Source organism: Vitis riparia, chromosome 1 (genome assembly GCF_004353265.1).
Source record: "Vitis riparia cultivar Riparia Gloire de Montpellier isolate 1030 chromosome 1, EGFV_Vit.rip_1.0, whole genome shotgun sequence".
In the NCBI taxonomy this organism is placed as follows: domain Eukaryota; kingdom Viridiplantae; phylum Streptophyta; class Magnoliopsida; order Vitales; family Vitaceae; genus Vitis; species Vitis riparia.
In genome coordinates this window covers 22,418,583-22,434,860 of record NC_048431.1, presented here as the reverse complement: position 1 = coordinate 22,434,860, position 16,278 = coordinate 22,418,583, and the positions used below count along the sequence as shown (strand labels likewise).

The following is a 16,278-nucleotide window of genomic DNA, read 5'->3' as shown; positions in this document are numbered from 1 at the left end:
TTTTCTTTTAAAAAGTTATTCTAAAAAATTTGAATTACATTAAAATAAATATATTTTATAAATAATTAAATTATTATATTTTTTATAATTTACTTTATTGACAAACATTTTATTATTTTTATTATTATTATTATGTATATATATTAAAAATATAAAAATAAAAAATAAATTAATTTAATTTAATTTGACATATAATTGGGGCGAGGAGGGGCAATACTTGAACTTATCCCAAACCTGTCCCGTCAGAGCGAGGTGAACACCTGAAAAAATCAACTCAATTGTCATCCCTAATCTATAGAAAAAGAAAATATGAAATATTATTTTCATCAACGAGATTAATATTTATATACAAATGCAATTAAGTTCTATTATATTCAAACTCTTATCTCCTATTGCAATTCAAACTAATAGTAAACTTCTACCCTAATTCAAATTCTATATTTTACTCTAATTTAAACAAATAGTAGACTTCTACTCTGATTTAAACTCTATACTTTACTATGATCCAAACTAATAAAAAATAGATAAATATTAATAGTTAAATTAAAAATGATTTATTTTCTCTATTATAATCTTGTGTGTCCTTAAATTTTGATTATGATAATAAATTAAATAACATTTTATTTGTAATTTTATTTTTAGTTTATATAATATATATATTTTATTTTAGAAAATTTTTAATTTCTATTGTAAAAGAGATTCATATACTTACCGCAAATCACCATAATATTTTTTTTTCTTTTAATAAAAAATATTTAGGGTATGTTGGATTTTCAAAAAGTGTCAAGAAAAGAAAAGAGAAAAAAAAAATATTCTCCTCAAGGAAAATTTGATAGAAAAAAAAAAAAAGAAACTAATATGAAAGATTTTATTTTTTTTTTAAATGGAAATTTTGATAAAATGTATTTTTAATAATTTAAATTTATTTCTCTCAAAATTTATATGGATAACAAGCTGAAATGAAGTATTATTTACCATTTTCTTTTATTATATTTTATCTTTCTAATTTTTTTTTTCGTTTTTAAAAAAAATTAACTAAATGTTGTATTTCTTTAAATAATATACAGTAATTTAATCAATAAAAATAAATTGCAAAATAAAATTTACAACAAAATATTTTTTTTAAAAAAACCTGTATAACATAAATAGTTTATAATAAATAAAAAATGTATTACTTACTTTATTTTATTATCATTTTTTATTTTTTTTTATTAAAATCATTTGAAGAAATATAATTGTGATTTTCATTGTTTTATTAATCTTTTAATGAAAAAAAAATACTCCTTATAAATTAATTAATTAACATTTATTTTGAATTCTAATTTTATTAATTTGATTATATTAAATGACTAAAACCAAAAGTTATAATTTTTTTTCAAAAATATCAGTTTTAGCATAAATAAATTATTAATTGGGCTTGATTTAATATAATTCCACACTTTAAAAAAATATATATTTCTTTACATGAATTAATATTAAAAAATTTCTTAAAAAATCATATATATTTTACCATAAAATTGTTTGATAACAAAAATAATTATTTTATAAAAGGATAAATATGAAATTTTAAAAGTTATAAAATTTTAAATTTTATGTTTTCCAATAAGTGATTAGTCAAATCTTTTTTAGTCATTAAGTGATTTTTGGATAAGGTTTAGTTTAAGGTGGTTTAAAATTTATGTTATAAAACAAGTGATCCACCATTTTTTGGATAGTGTCCGGTGATGTTTGTTTTTTTATTTAAATCTAAATAGAATTTTAATGTTTAATAGTATTAAATATTATGTTATTTGTTTTTATAGTATTTTATTTATATTAAGTATTAAAAAATAAAGAAAAACTAATATGTTATTTTTTTTATTTAGAAAAAGTTATATATTTTGGTTTTTTCTATTTAGTAAAAAGTTTATAATAAGTTACAAAAAAGTAAAAAAATAAACAACTTAAATTCTGAAAACAAATTATTTTTAGTTAAAAGCCAAAAAATTAAACACCACCTAATTAGGTTAAGAAAAAATTGGAATTCACCAATATTTTTTTTTAAATTTTGTGTATTATCTCTTTTATCATGTGCCTTGTTATAATAACCTTTTTGAAAACTATTGAAAAAGATAATAACTTTTAAAAATTGTTTAGAAAAATGAGATATTTGCCATGACGTATGAGAAAGAACTTGTGACGATTGTTTATGTAAATCTATTTCTAATTGAATGGTCTAATTCCGTAATAATAATAAACTCAAATCTAACTCAATGTTTGGACGAACTTAGGCAAACATTTTCATTGATTGAGCTTGGATTAAGTTTTCTTAACTTGAACTCAATTTGGGGTTGGGCTCAGGTCCAGATTCGAACAACCCGAGTCTAACCTGAACACAATTTAATATTTTTATAATATTTATAATATTAATTTTATTTTTAGATTTTAAAGAAAAAATATCAAATTATAATTATATTATATATTTTTCATTTGTTAATATATATATATATATATATATATATTATTATCTTGAAATTTTGTGTTATTTATTATTTAAATTTTGGTATAAATATATAGAAAAAAAGTTTTTTAAAAATCACTATGGATGAATTTTGAAATTTGCAACCCAATGAATCTAAACAACTTGAGTCTAGCTCAATCAACTCAAATTTAACCTTATCAACCCGAGTTCAACCCAAATTTAGAAAAATGAAGTTGAGTTGAACTTGAATTGAGTGCCTTGGGTTAGAGGTCGAGTTAGGTTGATTATTTTTTAATTTAAATTAGGCTTGAATTAGTCATCAACCCAACCAACTCGCTCAAGTTGCAGCCTTAGTTGGAACCAATATAATTAATCTCTCAGCTTAATTTATTTACTATTTAATTGACTTATTTGTTCAAAATCAAATTTTAAAAGAGTTAAATAAGTTAGGGTTATAATGTCAATTTGGATCAAATGTATATTATATAAATTGATTAAAACAACTTATTTATTAAACTTAATACAAATTTGACCCAAATAATGTTATAATCAATTTAAGCTTGTCAAAAAAAAATGTTAGATTTGAGTCATGGGCAAATCATATTACACTTTGTTATCCTTACCTAACTTTCTATGAAAAGTGGATTTGCTAATGAAAATTTATACTTTTTAATAAATTTTAATTCTAAAAACATTTAAAAAAAATGTATGATTAAATATAAAATATCAAATTGGTACTCATAACTCATAAAGTGACTTCTCATCTAGGTTTATTATTGTTTGCTAAGCCAACAGCATCAATTCTCACTTGGGTCAAAACTCATAGAGAATGATTAAAAATTTGTGTTTGTTGATTGCTAATAATTATGGCTGTTTTTATTTTTATTTTTAATTTATAAAATTAAAATTACCAAACATTTTTAATATAATATTTATAAAAACTAAAACATAACCATGTTTGAAAATTATTTTTTTTAAACAATTTTTTATTTTTTAAAATAAAAAAAACACAAAAAACACGTTCAACAACCAACAACACTTTTTTATTTTCTATTCTTAAAATAAATGAGGTGTTTTTAGAAAATATTTTTAGTTGTTTTCTTTTAATTTTACTTGTTTTTTAAGGGTTATTTTAAAAAATAAAATACTAAATATAAAAATTATTTTTAAAATATATTTAAAAATAAATTAAAAATATTTTAAACTTCCAAACTGACTTTTATTTTACAAAATTTAGAGAACACTTTTCAAAAATTATTCTTAAAAACTATTTTTCAAAATTATTTTCAAAAGCAATTACCAAATAATCTTTTATATTATCTACTTTCGTTTTCAAAATGAGTCATTATGCTTCTACTTTTGTATTCAAAATGAGTCACAACATTTCAAAAAAAGAAGAAGAAAAGAATGGGATAGAAACAGAATTGCAAGAGACAAGGTTTTGAGTTGGCTTTTCAAGGGAAGGAGACAACAAAAATTTTCAAAGGCATCCCACAAGACAAGGCTTTAAAATGTAAAAGAACAATTGAAAAACCGCCTCCAAAGCCATAAAAAGATGGGCAAGCCCCATGGTTTTTTATTCTAAAAAATAAATTATTTTTATATTTTAGTAAAATAATAAAAATTTCACAAATATATTTACAATATTACCATATTTTATTCCACAACCACATCATGCATCCCATAAAACTTCCTGCAATAATATTATTTTTAAGTCTCAAATCATCCAAATAACGATGACGTCAAATATTATGAACAATTTGACTTATTTTCATTAGATATTAATTAAATTTTAAATAAAATAATTAAAACCCAATCCAAAAATTAATATCGAAATTCAGATAAAATTCAAGTTATTGTAACCTTATTCCGGTCTCGGAGAAGGGAACTTATTTTTCCAAAAAAAAAAAAAAAACAAGTTTTCTAACTCAAATATGATTTTTTTAAAAAAAATTTATTTATTTATTTTAATTTGTTCTCCTTCTCCACTGAGCTCCAGATCCCGTGAACCAACAATTGTGGTCAAATCATGAAAACTTAAGTGTATGCATCCATTTTGGAAGTAGCCCCACATAGACATCATTTGCCAATTTTTGAAGCCAAGTCTATGAGATCATCACTTTTACCAAAAAAAAAAAAACAAAGGGTCTATGGTAAAAGTCAAATTTTATGAACTGGCAAATTAAAAACCCTAGTTTAATGTCCAAATTCAGAGAGATGGTGGTTGAGGAAAAACACTTGTTTATACGATTTGGAACATGGAACATTTTGGGAACTTATATCTTATTCTTTGGGGCGGGGAATTGATAATGGCCAGTTGGGCAAAAGTAATGATTTTTAATTTTTTTTTACTTTAATTTAATTTTTTATTTTTAAATATTACTTAATTTTCATGGTTTTCAAAACGTAGGTTTTTTCTAGATGTAAATATTGAAGTCCTTTTCATTGATTTTTGAGCTTTTTTTTTTTCTTTTTATATTTTTGTGAAATGGGTTTCACTGTAAAATTGAATTAAAAATATGAGAATATAGAATTAAAAATATGTAAAATTAAATTAATATATTTATGAATAGAATTTTTTTAAATCTATTATTTTTTTAAAAAATAAACTTCTTTTTTTTAAAAAAAAATTAGTTTTACAATTTATATAATATTTGGAGTGAAAGTGATAGTTAACTATTATGCTTAGAAATTGGAGCCTATTCAGTGGTAGCCAGAGAGTGGGGGTGACTTTTCTTTTCTTTAATATTACTCAATTCTTTATGTTTTCCAAAACGAGGGGTGGTTTTTTTTTACATTTCTATTATTTTTCCTAAACAATGATGATATATATAAATTTATGTTATAGAAATGTGTAAATTTGTTTAAAAAAAATTCCTATAGTAGGAATCACTTCTAGCTCCCACCAAGATTTTAATATATAAACCCTTAACCATAAATGAAACATGATGATTTATTGAATCTTTGGAAAAAAGGTGGGAGTAAGAGGGAGAAGAACCATCAAAATAATTGGAAAAAAAAAAGGTGGGGTGTGAGGGGGAGGGGGAGGGGACAAAAGATGGAAAGAAAAAGACAACACAAAGGAGTGTTAAGTATTCCTTCAATACAAATATAATTAAACGTACTTCGGTCATTCTCAACAAGCTCTTTGATGAAAATTACACTCACAAATAATTCATGGCTTCGTCAGAGATTACGGCATTGCAACCAACCCCACGAAGAAATGCTGACAATATGCTGACAACAACCCCTAAGAATAAAGCTTCAAAAGTGATTAAAATTTAAAGCAGCATCTCATTACTCAACCTGATCAAAGTTTTTTCGGGTTTAATTATGTTGGTATAGTGAATTTAAGTTCTTGAAAAGCATGGCATGATGCTGCCTGCATCGACGGAGCTGCCATGATAACTTGCATGGCAGTCTGAGGAGCGTAGGATGGGTGTAGACGTGGAAGGATCTCATCCAAAGGAATGGGAGAATGGGAAGATGAGGATTAAAGCTTAAACAATTCATTAGTTTAATCACCTAAGCTTATAAAAGTATTTGAGATACTTGTTCTCAGAACAATTGGGTGGTGGACCAACTCAAAGCATTTAAGTGTGGGAGATAGTGATGCATCCTCCAGACCTCATGTGGGAATTCTCCTACCTTATTCCCTTTTTTTCTTTTCCGCCTAACAGCTAAGCTTTGTCGAACCTAAATGTGGATTTTAGCTAAAGAAGATTAAAAAAACTAACTCTAATTAAGTTTAGAGAGCGAGGTTGATCAAACCTGACCCACTTCAAGGAACGGCGTAAAACATTTGCTAGATCTCAACTAAAGGTCTAATCAATCCTCTCTGTTATCCAACTAATGATACAGTTGACGTACTAGAATAGCAACAGCACTGTGAGGGGCAAAAATGAGTCTAGAGAAAATGACTGCAGAGCCGAGCTGCTAGAGCCATCAGCCAGTCTGTTTTTGGGTGGTCCGGGGCCAGCAAGTTTTGGAACAATCCAGGATTCCATGGTTTCAAGAATATTAAAAATAGAAGCAGCAAGGGAACACCTGATTGGATTAGAATAATGTTCAGATCTAGCCTATTTACAATATAAAACCAACCCAGATGCTCCTAAGCCTTTTATATATTCATAAGATGAAATCTGCCTGAAAGTATCAATAATTTGGATGGCATCAGCAAATAAGAGGAGACGGGTGGCAAAACCACCCATATGGTGGTCATATATGAGCATCGGAGGAAGTAGAGATCTAGGGATTTTTTTTCTCCTATTCTTTTTTGCCCAAAGGTGAGACCATATACATGTTTTTTAATGTTTTTAAAAAAGGAACAAGAGCCATCAAAGTTGATTAAAATGGCCGATATAATTCAAAAGCAGGTAATACAGCATGCCATCCACCAAACATTATGAAAAAGGAGTCCGTTTAAAATATTTGAGCAATTGAAAGCCGGGCCACATGGCACCTATGCAAAACTCAAAAAGAAAACGAACCTTTTCTTTTAAACTTGTAACAGTTGATGATTGACTTGGCACACCATGGCTGGTGCGGAAAGCACTCACAAGTATTGTGTGATTCCCCCCATAGAGATGATAAAAGGGCTCCATGCACAGAGCCTTCGGAAATGTTTGCTACAAATGGGGCCGCCAAGCTAGTCACAATCTGCATGCTAGGAAAATGGTTGCTTCAATCATTGTTGTTTCAGTAAAAGAAAAGGGGAATAATACCATGTAAGAGAAGAAACCATCAACGTCTTGTATCATAATCATAACATGCAACATGTAAGGGATCAGGACCCACCAACTATGGCATGTGAGAAGATCCAACAGTGGAGAATTAACCAAGTGGCCAAGCTCATTGCAGGCTGCTGAGGATATTTCATTAGTGGAAATGGACCTGCCTAATGGGTCCTGATTTTTCTGTATGTAGAAAAAGTATGACGGCAACTTCCCATCTCCCAACCAAGCTGTCTCATCATTGATCACATTAGTATTCGTCTCGTGCAAATATCCTCAGCTCAAAGGGCCAGCACCCTTTTGAAAATTCTAATTGCTTGTTGCATAGCAAATACGACGAAATGAAGTTGACAAATTCAAAATTATTGAGGGGCCACATATGGTACAAACCAACTCCAGGTGTTCATGTTGGAAAATCATAGGGTCAATAGCTATTAACTTCTCCTTTCTTTTTTTTTTTTTTGGGCTTTCCCTCTCTCTCTCTGTGTTTCTGTTGTTAAAAAAGGGAAGAAGCAACATTGTAGAAACCATATGGAGAACCCTAATAAGTAACCCAACACCCGCTCCTAAACAGGAAAAGCAAGGAAGAATATTAAGGCATACTTTCATGTGAGACATGTTGACTGTATGAGAATATATTTCAGACCAAAAGTGTTGTCTGCTTTATTTAACTCTCAATCAGAAAAGTTCAGTTTGCCTGCATTGATGCATCTGCTGCCCACTCTTTCTAGTACAACACCAAAATCCCCTAGGGTTTCTTAAGTTCCTCATTCTAAAATTCACATATGCAAAATTAAGAATTAATCAACCATGGAACCTGCATCCCAGCATACAGAAGAATACATGAACCAAAACTCAAGTAGTTCTGTATACCAAAGAAAATTTTTAACAAAGAGCTGGTGCCAACTTGAAAACAGCATGTGTCAGTAAGAAAGGAAGCATCTTGCCAAGGTGTCTGGAATTGACACTTGAGCAACATTCATTGGGTGAAAATCCCAGATTCAACCACTCATGTAAAGTGCATAAGAGAGTAATATTAGTGAAAGGGGTATGGATCTACTGACCATAACTACTAATTAAATTGCAAACAAATAACATAGACAGAGGGATTTAAATCTGTTGTCTGAGGGATCAGGAAATAAATCACATAGTATGTTCTACAAAATCAAAGACTATCACCCAACAAGTATCGCTTGGTCGTTTTCTTTTCCTACTTAAAAATGTATCTTGAACCAAAGTAATGGAGAATGGGTCCATGGACCACCTAACTTGTCCTCAAATGGTCATAGATAGACAATAGCAATGTTCCAAATATTGGCTTCAGCAACCATTCCAGTTCAAATCCAACGAAGATTGAGATTTCTATTATAATTCATTAAGAATTGGAAAATGACAGATCACTTGTCTGTACTGGTGTAATCATTGGTCTTCATTACTGATTCCCTTTCCCCATGTCCTCAGTTTGTGTTGCCAGTTACTCAACTGGATTCATTTCCGATTCCACCCTTTCTTGTCCAGCAACTCATCCATCTCAACATCATTTCCCCAATGCACATATAATAGAGATATTGTATTCTTAACTGTCAAACATACTCCATAAAGTAAGGTTGATGCTATAATCACTTTACACAATTGTACCCTAGTTATGATAGACATTCATCAGCCACACAACTTTCTGGAAGCCCTTTGTTCCACTTTCGACAATGCTAATCTAATCCAATGGGGCAACATCACTTTCAGTCTCTCCTTTCTCATTGGAATTGGGAAGTCCAATCCTACATGCATATCTTTCATGCAATCTTGAAACTAATGTCAATTAACTGCAGTTATCACAAACTTAATGCTACAAGATATGACACATGCAGTACATGCACATTTTTCTAAGTAGTTTTAAGAAAAAACCAAGTTTATGCCATTTTTCTTAAAAGATTGTTATTGCTTAAATGTACATGCCATTTTTCTTTTGTTTTCTTTTGCCTCTCCCATACAGAGCTCTTCTCTCTGAAGCATTTAGAATATTGTCTAACACCATTTCATTTTCATATTTTCTCCCATCTTATAAAAGTTTAAGATAGCTTTCTTTATAAATCTCTAAATCCTATCCAATTCTTCTATGCTTGTTTCACATCTAAAGGGGAGTGCTTTGAAATTCTTTTGCAAGGTTTTCTACATCCATAAAACATGATGACCTCTTTTTGGGACATTGCTTGGACATTGTTTAGAGTTTTTTTGATACTTGCAAGTTTAGAAAGGTAAAATTTTATCATATAACCTATCACATAGAGCATTTACATATTTAGACATATTTCATCCAACCACAGGTTTTGAATGTGTTTATGTAAGATATTGATGGATGCATGTTTTTGCCTCTTTCAGCCTTATTGTTCATGAATGTTATATGTTGCTTTATGCAGTTAATATCTTGATTAAAAGGTCATGTTATCTTGAATGTTAATGGTGATTTGCCATAAAATTTAGCTAATTTTGGCTCAAACAGTAAAAAAAAAGGTGGCCAGGTATAATCAGAAGTATGAGAACTATGTATTTTGCAGTAAATTCAGTGCTCTGAAAAGCAAAGTACTTCAACATTGAATTTACATAGTATAAATGCCTACTCAACATGAATACCCAACTATGGGTCTCCTTTAGGAAAAGATTCATATAGAATATGGGATATAGCCCTGTTTAAAGCATTCTTTTCCACTAACTGTATAAAAGGATAGGCCAATTCCTCATCCTCAGTAGACGTAACAGGGAAAATGAGAAACATTCCACAACATATGGGGCAGATGAGCAATATTTCCTACTTAGGCAAGTAAAAAGAATCAAAACTGACAACAACAACAACAAAAAAAAAAAAAACCAAAGAAGGGAAGAAGAAAAAGAAAAATAACACACACACAGCCTGTTGCCATAGCCTAATTCCAAAAGATTGGCTGGCTTTCAATCAAAATCCTATTAATTGTAGCTGTCCATAGGAATTCTACTTGGATGGAATGGATACTTGCCAGGCGAGTTTCTCCAACCTCAAACAACTTATATCAAGTTTTTACCAAAAAAACAGCTAACTGAAAAGATTCAAAGAGAGCTAAAAATATCATGATCTAACTCAACTGAAAATACTGCATCATTTATGTTCTAATAAAATTTGAATAAAATAATCTTCCAAAATGTAAATGATCGACGGTTTTTGAGCCAATAAGTTTCCAAATACAACAACCTACAAGAAGTACAGATAAAGAAAACCTGTGCAAGAGACACTGCAAGAAGGTTTCCCTGATTCTATTCCAGAATGATGATTAGGCTCAAATTTTAGAAATATGCTGAACTCAAGATTCTTGGAATTGGATTAAAGCTACTAAAGGTTTTGCACCAGTAAGCCTTTGTGCAGGAGAACTTTGACGTTTTACTTTGCTGGTTTGACTTGTAGCCTGAGGCAAATCCTTATCTTTGGTCTTGGGACCAGCAGTTCAACTTTGCTGGAAAGGTTCCATTTTTGCAAGTTCCAAATTGAAATACCTACACAAACAAGACTTGCCTAACATGACATGACTGGACAAATAGTCCTAGATTTGGAAATTCCTATATCATGTGCAGCCTTAAAACCTACAAAAAGATAAGAGCAGCCAAAGCTGCAAATTTGCCCTATGACACACTGCAGGGAGTGAGAACAAAATTTTCTCTATCACAATGATTAAGATATAATTTTGACTAAATGATAAGTCATGAGAGAGTTTTAACACATGGCTCTCAAAAACCTCCATCCTTTCTAAGTGGCATGTATATCAAATGCTTAAAATGCTTGACTTATTCAAAAAATGAAAAGAAGCACTCTATGGTGAGAGAATACATACCAAAATTGCTAAGTGATTTGTTTTTCCTTTTGAGGTTTTGGCCATTTTGGAGTTGGTGTCTCTGGCGGGGGTGGGTTGATGGGTGTTAGTGGCTGGGCAGGTGGGGGCTTTGTAGTTGGAGGTCAGCAAAGTAAGAGAACAAGTTATGGGATGTCATAATGCTGCTCCCTCCAGCCTCCTCCCACGGCATATGAGAAATAGAAAACTAAGCAAATTTCAAGAATGGCAACTCCCAAAATTCCTTAGATATCCTAGAATGCTCATATATGTGTGAATGCAAGTTTTTGTACCTACATAACATATTATGTATTTTCATTCCTGTGTATATGCATGTATATATAACTCAAAAATGTAGTATTAAACTAGCCGTGATGGGGTAAATTCTGGTGATCCACATTCTATTGCAGCAAGTTGAGCTTAATTTTTAACCCTCCATGAATATTATTTTATTAATTTTTGAATACCATCTTCAACAAATCTACCTTCCAACATTATAGGAGCCACTAGTAGTGCATTGTATATGAAGACTGAATTACTAAAGTTGAATTCCCATATATTAATACTAACAAAAACTCATTGGCCATGAACTTAAGCTAATTCATAGTTCCACATTCCATCCAAAATTTTCAGATAATGTTTGCACATATTCAACCACTATAAGATCATTATTACTAACTAAAATCCATATCAATACTAAGGAATTGTCAGATTTTTAGATGATAACATAATAAGTAAACAATCAATAATGGTCTATTTGGTAGCTCAAATGAAAATTGTTAACCGTCTTCATAAACAGAAAAAATAAAAATAAAAAATCCAAAAACTATCCACAAGAATATTTTCTAAACTAGGATCATTTTTAGAAAATATCAAAATACAAGTACTTTAACTGATAGAGTTTCCAATTCTAACTCCTTTAATCAAGTGATTTCAAACATGCAGATATTTCTCCCTGATTACATGTGATTTGAATGATTCTCAGCATGCTTTTGTCCATGGGAGGCAGATTTTGGACGCTGTTCTTATTGCTAACGAAGCCCTTGATTCTAGATTGAAAGACAACATCCCGAGCCTTCTTCTCAAGATGGACATTGAGAAGGCCTTTGACCATGTCAATTGGAACTTTCTTATGGAGGTGATGTCCAAGATGGGATTTGGACACAGATGGATTAATTGGATAAAATGGTGCTGCTCCACGGCTTCCTTCTCGATCCTTATCAATGGAAGCCCCTCGGGCTTCATTCGTAGCTCTAGGGGATTGAGACAGGGCGACCCTCTATCCCCCTATCTTTTCCTTTTGGCCATGGAAGCTCTTAGCCAATTGTTGTCCCGTGCAAGAAATGGAAACTTTATTTCCGGTTTCAAAGTGGGAGGAAGAGGAAGTGAGGGGTTGTTCGTGTCCCATCTCTTGTTTGCCGATGACACCTTAATTTTCTATGACGCCGATGCAGATCAGTTGCAATACCTTAGCTGGACCTTCATGTGGTTTGAGGCGATTTCAGGATTAAAAGTCAATCTGAATAAAACAGAGGCCATCCCAGTGGGGGAAGGCATTCCTATGGAGACTCTTGCGGCGGTCTTGGGTTGTAAGATAGGGAGCTTACCTACATCCTACTTGGGTCTTCCCCTTGGAGCCCCCTACAAATCCATTAGGGTGTGGGATGCAGTGGAAGAAAGATTCAGGAAAAGGTTATCTCTCTGGAAAAGGCAATACCTCTCCAAAGGCGGCCGTCTTACCCTGCTGAAAAGCACCCTCTCAAGCCTCCCAACCTACTTTCTCTCTCTCTTTGTGATCCCCAAGAGAGTGTGCGCAAGGCTTGAAAAGATCCAAAGGGATTTCTTATGGGGCGGTGGAGCCTTAGAGAATAAACCTCACTTGGTAAGTTGGAAGGTTGTTTGTGCCGATAAAAAGAAAAGTGGCTTGGGCATTCGTAGTCTAGCTACTTTTAACAAGGCCCTTCTTGGGAAATGGTTGTGGAGATTCGCTAATGAGAATGAGCCCCTATGGAAGCAAATTATCCTTAGTAAGTATGATCTTCAAGAGGGAGGATGGTGCTCCAAAGTTGCAAGAAACCGGTATGGGGTGGGGGTCTGGAAGGCCATCAGAAAAGGTTGGGAGAATTTTCATTCTCATGCCCGCTTCATCATTGGGGACGGCACCGGAGTGAAGTTTTGGAAGGATTTGTGGTGTGGAAATCAATCTCTGGAAGAAGATTTCCCCATCTTATTTAACCTCTCTGTCAATAAAGAAGGATGGGTTGCTGAGGCTTGGGAGGAAGACGAAGGAGGAGGTAGCTGGGGGCTTCGTTTTAATAGACACCTTAATGATTGGGCGGTGGGAGAAGTCGAAAGCTTATTAAGCAAACTTCATCCCTTAACCATTAGAAGAGGTGTGGAGGACTTGTTCCGGTGGAAAGAGAACAAGAATGGAACCTTTTCTGTCAAGTCCTTTTATAGCTCTTTCTCAAGGGATACCAAACCCCCTTCCCGGCTAGAACTATTTGGACGCCTTGGGTTCCAATTAGGGCTAGTTTCTTTGGCTGGGAGGCAGCTTGGAATAGGTTGCTCACCACGGACCGCCTTAAGAGATTTGGTTGGAGCATCCCCAACAGATACTTTTTGTGTAAATATGAGGAGGAAACCACAGATCACCTTATACTGTTTTGCGAGAAAGCCAGAATGTTATGACTTCTAATTTTCTCCCTGTTTGGGGTGCAATGGGTGATGCACTCCTCTGTGAAAAAACATCTCCTAGGTTGGCATGGTTCCTTTGTGGGCAAGAAAAGGAAGAAAGCTCGGAGAGCTGCCCCCCTCTGTTTGATGTGGACCATTTGGAGAGAAAGAAACAGGAGGGCATTTGATGATATGGAGAAGAACGATCAAGACATTAAATCCATTTTTTTGTACACTTTTGTGAATTGGGCTAGGGTGTATATAGAGGAACACACTTTGTCTTTGATAGATTTTGTAGATTGGCTAGCCACCATGTAAGGGTCATGTTTGTTTTGTCCCTTTGTTTTTTGCTTCTTTGTCTTTGGTATACTCCGTGTATGCCTTTTCTCTAGCCTTTGGCTCTTAATGAAATCTATTTACCTATCAAAAAAAAATATATATTATTAATATATGAATCATAAGTCAATACAAGATGAGCATTCTTTTCCAACACTGTATTCTCTGATATTTGCATTCCCTACCTAGTATCAGAGCCACAGACACTCCAACAAGTATTTCTTCTCTCAGTGATTTTTTTTTTCTTCTTCAACCAAACTTCTTTCTCTAGAAATGGCCACTGATTCAGTCAAGAATAACCCCGTCATTACCGTCTCCACCACAGCATCTTTATCTGCCATGAACCTCATCACCATTAATGCTGTTGCACAACTTCCCTTGAAACTAACCTCCGTCAACTATATCTCATGGTGGGATCAGTTCATCTCTCTCTTTTATGGCCTTGACTTGCTTGGATATCTAGATTGAACCATGCCATGTCCTCCCTCTGCAACTGCGACAAATGGTGTTTCCTCTTTGAATCCACATGTTTTGGATGTGTTAAGATCAGCTACTCTTACATGCCATCTTGGCCTCACTGTCTCAGACAATGGTCCCCTTGGTGTCCTCTGCCTGGTCCAGCCAAGAAGCTTGGACACGCGTTGCGCAGATGTACACAAAGAAATCTCATGGTCATATCATTTATCTTAAGGATAAATTTTCTCAGATCACCTGTCGCTGCAAATCAGAGGCAGAATTCCTGTTATCCATCAAGAATATTGTCAACGAACTTGGTGCTCCTCCCAGTGATGCCAACCTGCTCTATAATACATACGGTCTAGAGCATGCCTACAAGGAACTCATAGCAGCCTTACACAATCAGGACCCCATTGTTCCATTTGAAGAACTATACGATCAGCTTGTCAACCATGATATCTTTCTGCACCATGGTGATGTCACTCCCAAACCTAACCCACCAACTGTCAATCTCACCTGCAAAATCCCACTCAACAACAAGAAACCTTACCCCTCAAAACATTCCTAGTCTTCTTCCATCACCTCCACTGATCTACTGTGATGAAAAAACCCATTCCTTCTCTCCTGCCATCCCATCCACTCCTTCCAACCCTGTTTCTTGCCAATTCAATGACAAACATGGACAAGATGCCTGCAAATGCTATAAGCTTTTTCCTCATCTTCGCCCTTCTAAACCATCAGCCAATCTCACTACTACCTACACTCTGACCAAAGGAAACTGGATTGTGGAATCTGGAATGTCTCACCATGTCGCCTACAATCTTTCCAACCTCTTCATTCACCAAGACGAAGAGGGCTCTGGCAACATTGTAATAGGGATGGTTTGGGTCTTTCCATTACCTATAGCGGTTCAGTGCCGTTATCCAATAATTTTTCACTTTCCAATGAGTTATGTACACCCTCTATGAAAAAGAACTTGACTTCTATTTCCAAGTTTTGCAAAACTGCACACCTACTTCATACTTCATAGTCAGAATAGACATGATGTAATAAGAGTGGCTGAGCTCTAAGCATTTATCCAGTCGACAAATGGTTCCCTCTCCATGTGTGAGCATCAAAGCATCTCCTAACATTTGGCATAGTTGATTTGGCTACCCTTCTCTCAAAATCACAACTTTCCTTGCTCACTTTGGTGCTGCCATATGATTTCTCCCTTCTTTTGTGAGTCATGTCATTGCAATAAGAGCCACTGTCTTCCATTTGGCTAGTCAAGTCTTCAAAGTCATGGTCCTAATGACATTGTCTACACCAATGTTTCAGGACCTTCTCCTATTGTGTCCATTGATGGGTATAGTTATTATGTCATCTTTGTCAATTATTTTAAAAATACTTATGGTTTTACTTATCAAAAAAAAAAAAAATAGTTATGGTTGTATCCATTGCATCTTAAAACAAATATTTATTCAATATTTCATCAATTTAAGTCCGTTGTTAAAAACTACTTTAAAACTTCCATTGTTTCTATTTATTCTAATGGTGGTGGCATGTTGCACTTAAAATCTTTCTTGCTAGCTTTGGAATTCAGCACCTTTAGACCTCGCCACACACTCCCCAACATAACGGTTCAGCCAAACAGCATCACAAACATATCATTGAAACAGGCCTTACCCTATTGCACAATGCATCCCTCCCTCATCAATATCGGACCTGTGTCTTTCATACTACAGTCTACCTTATAAATTGCCTTCCTACTCCTATTCTCAAC

At 33.0% G+C, this 16,278-nt stretch overlaps 1 long non-coding RNA gene across 1 annotated transcript; it reads right to left on the bottom strand.

The window, feature by feature from the left end:
• Positions 1-6,808: 6,808 nt before the first annotated feature.
• LOC117912800 lies at positions 6,809-10,606 on the bottom strand. The gene is made up of 2 exons (XR_004651041.1): positions 7,259-10,606; positions 6,809-7,120 (listed from the first exon to the last, which is right to left on the bottom strand). It is a non-coding gene; the product is annotated as an uncharacterized LOC117912800 (long non-coding RNA).
• Positions 10,607-16,278: the final 5,672 nt, after the last annotated feature.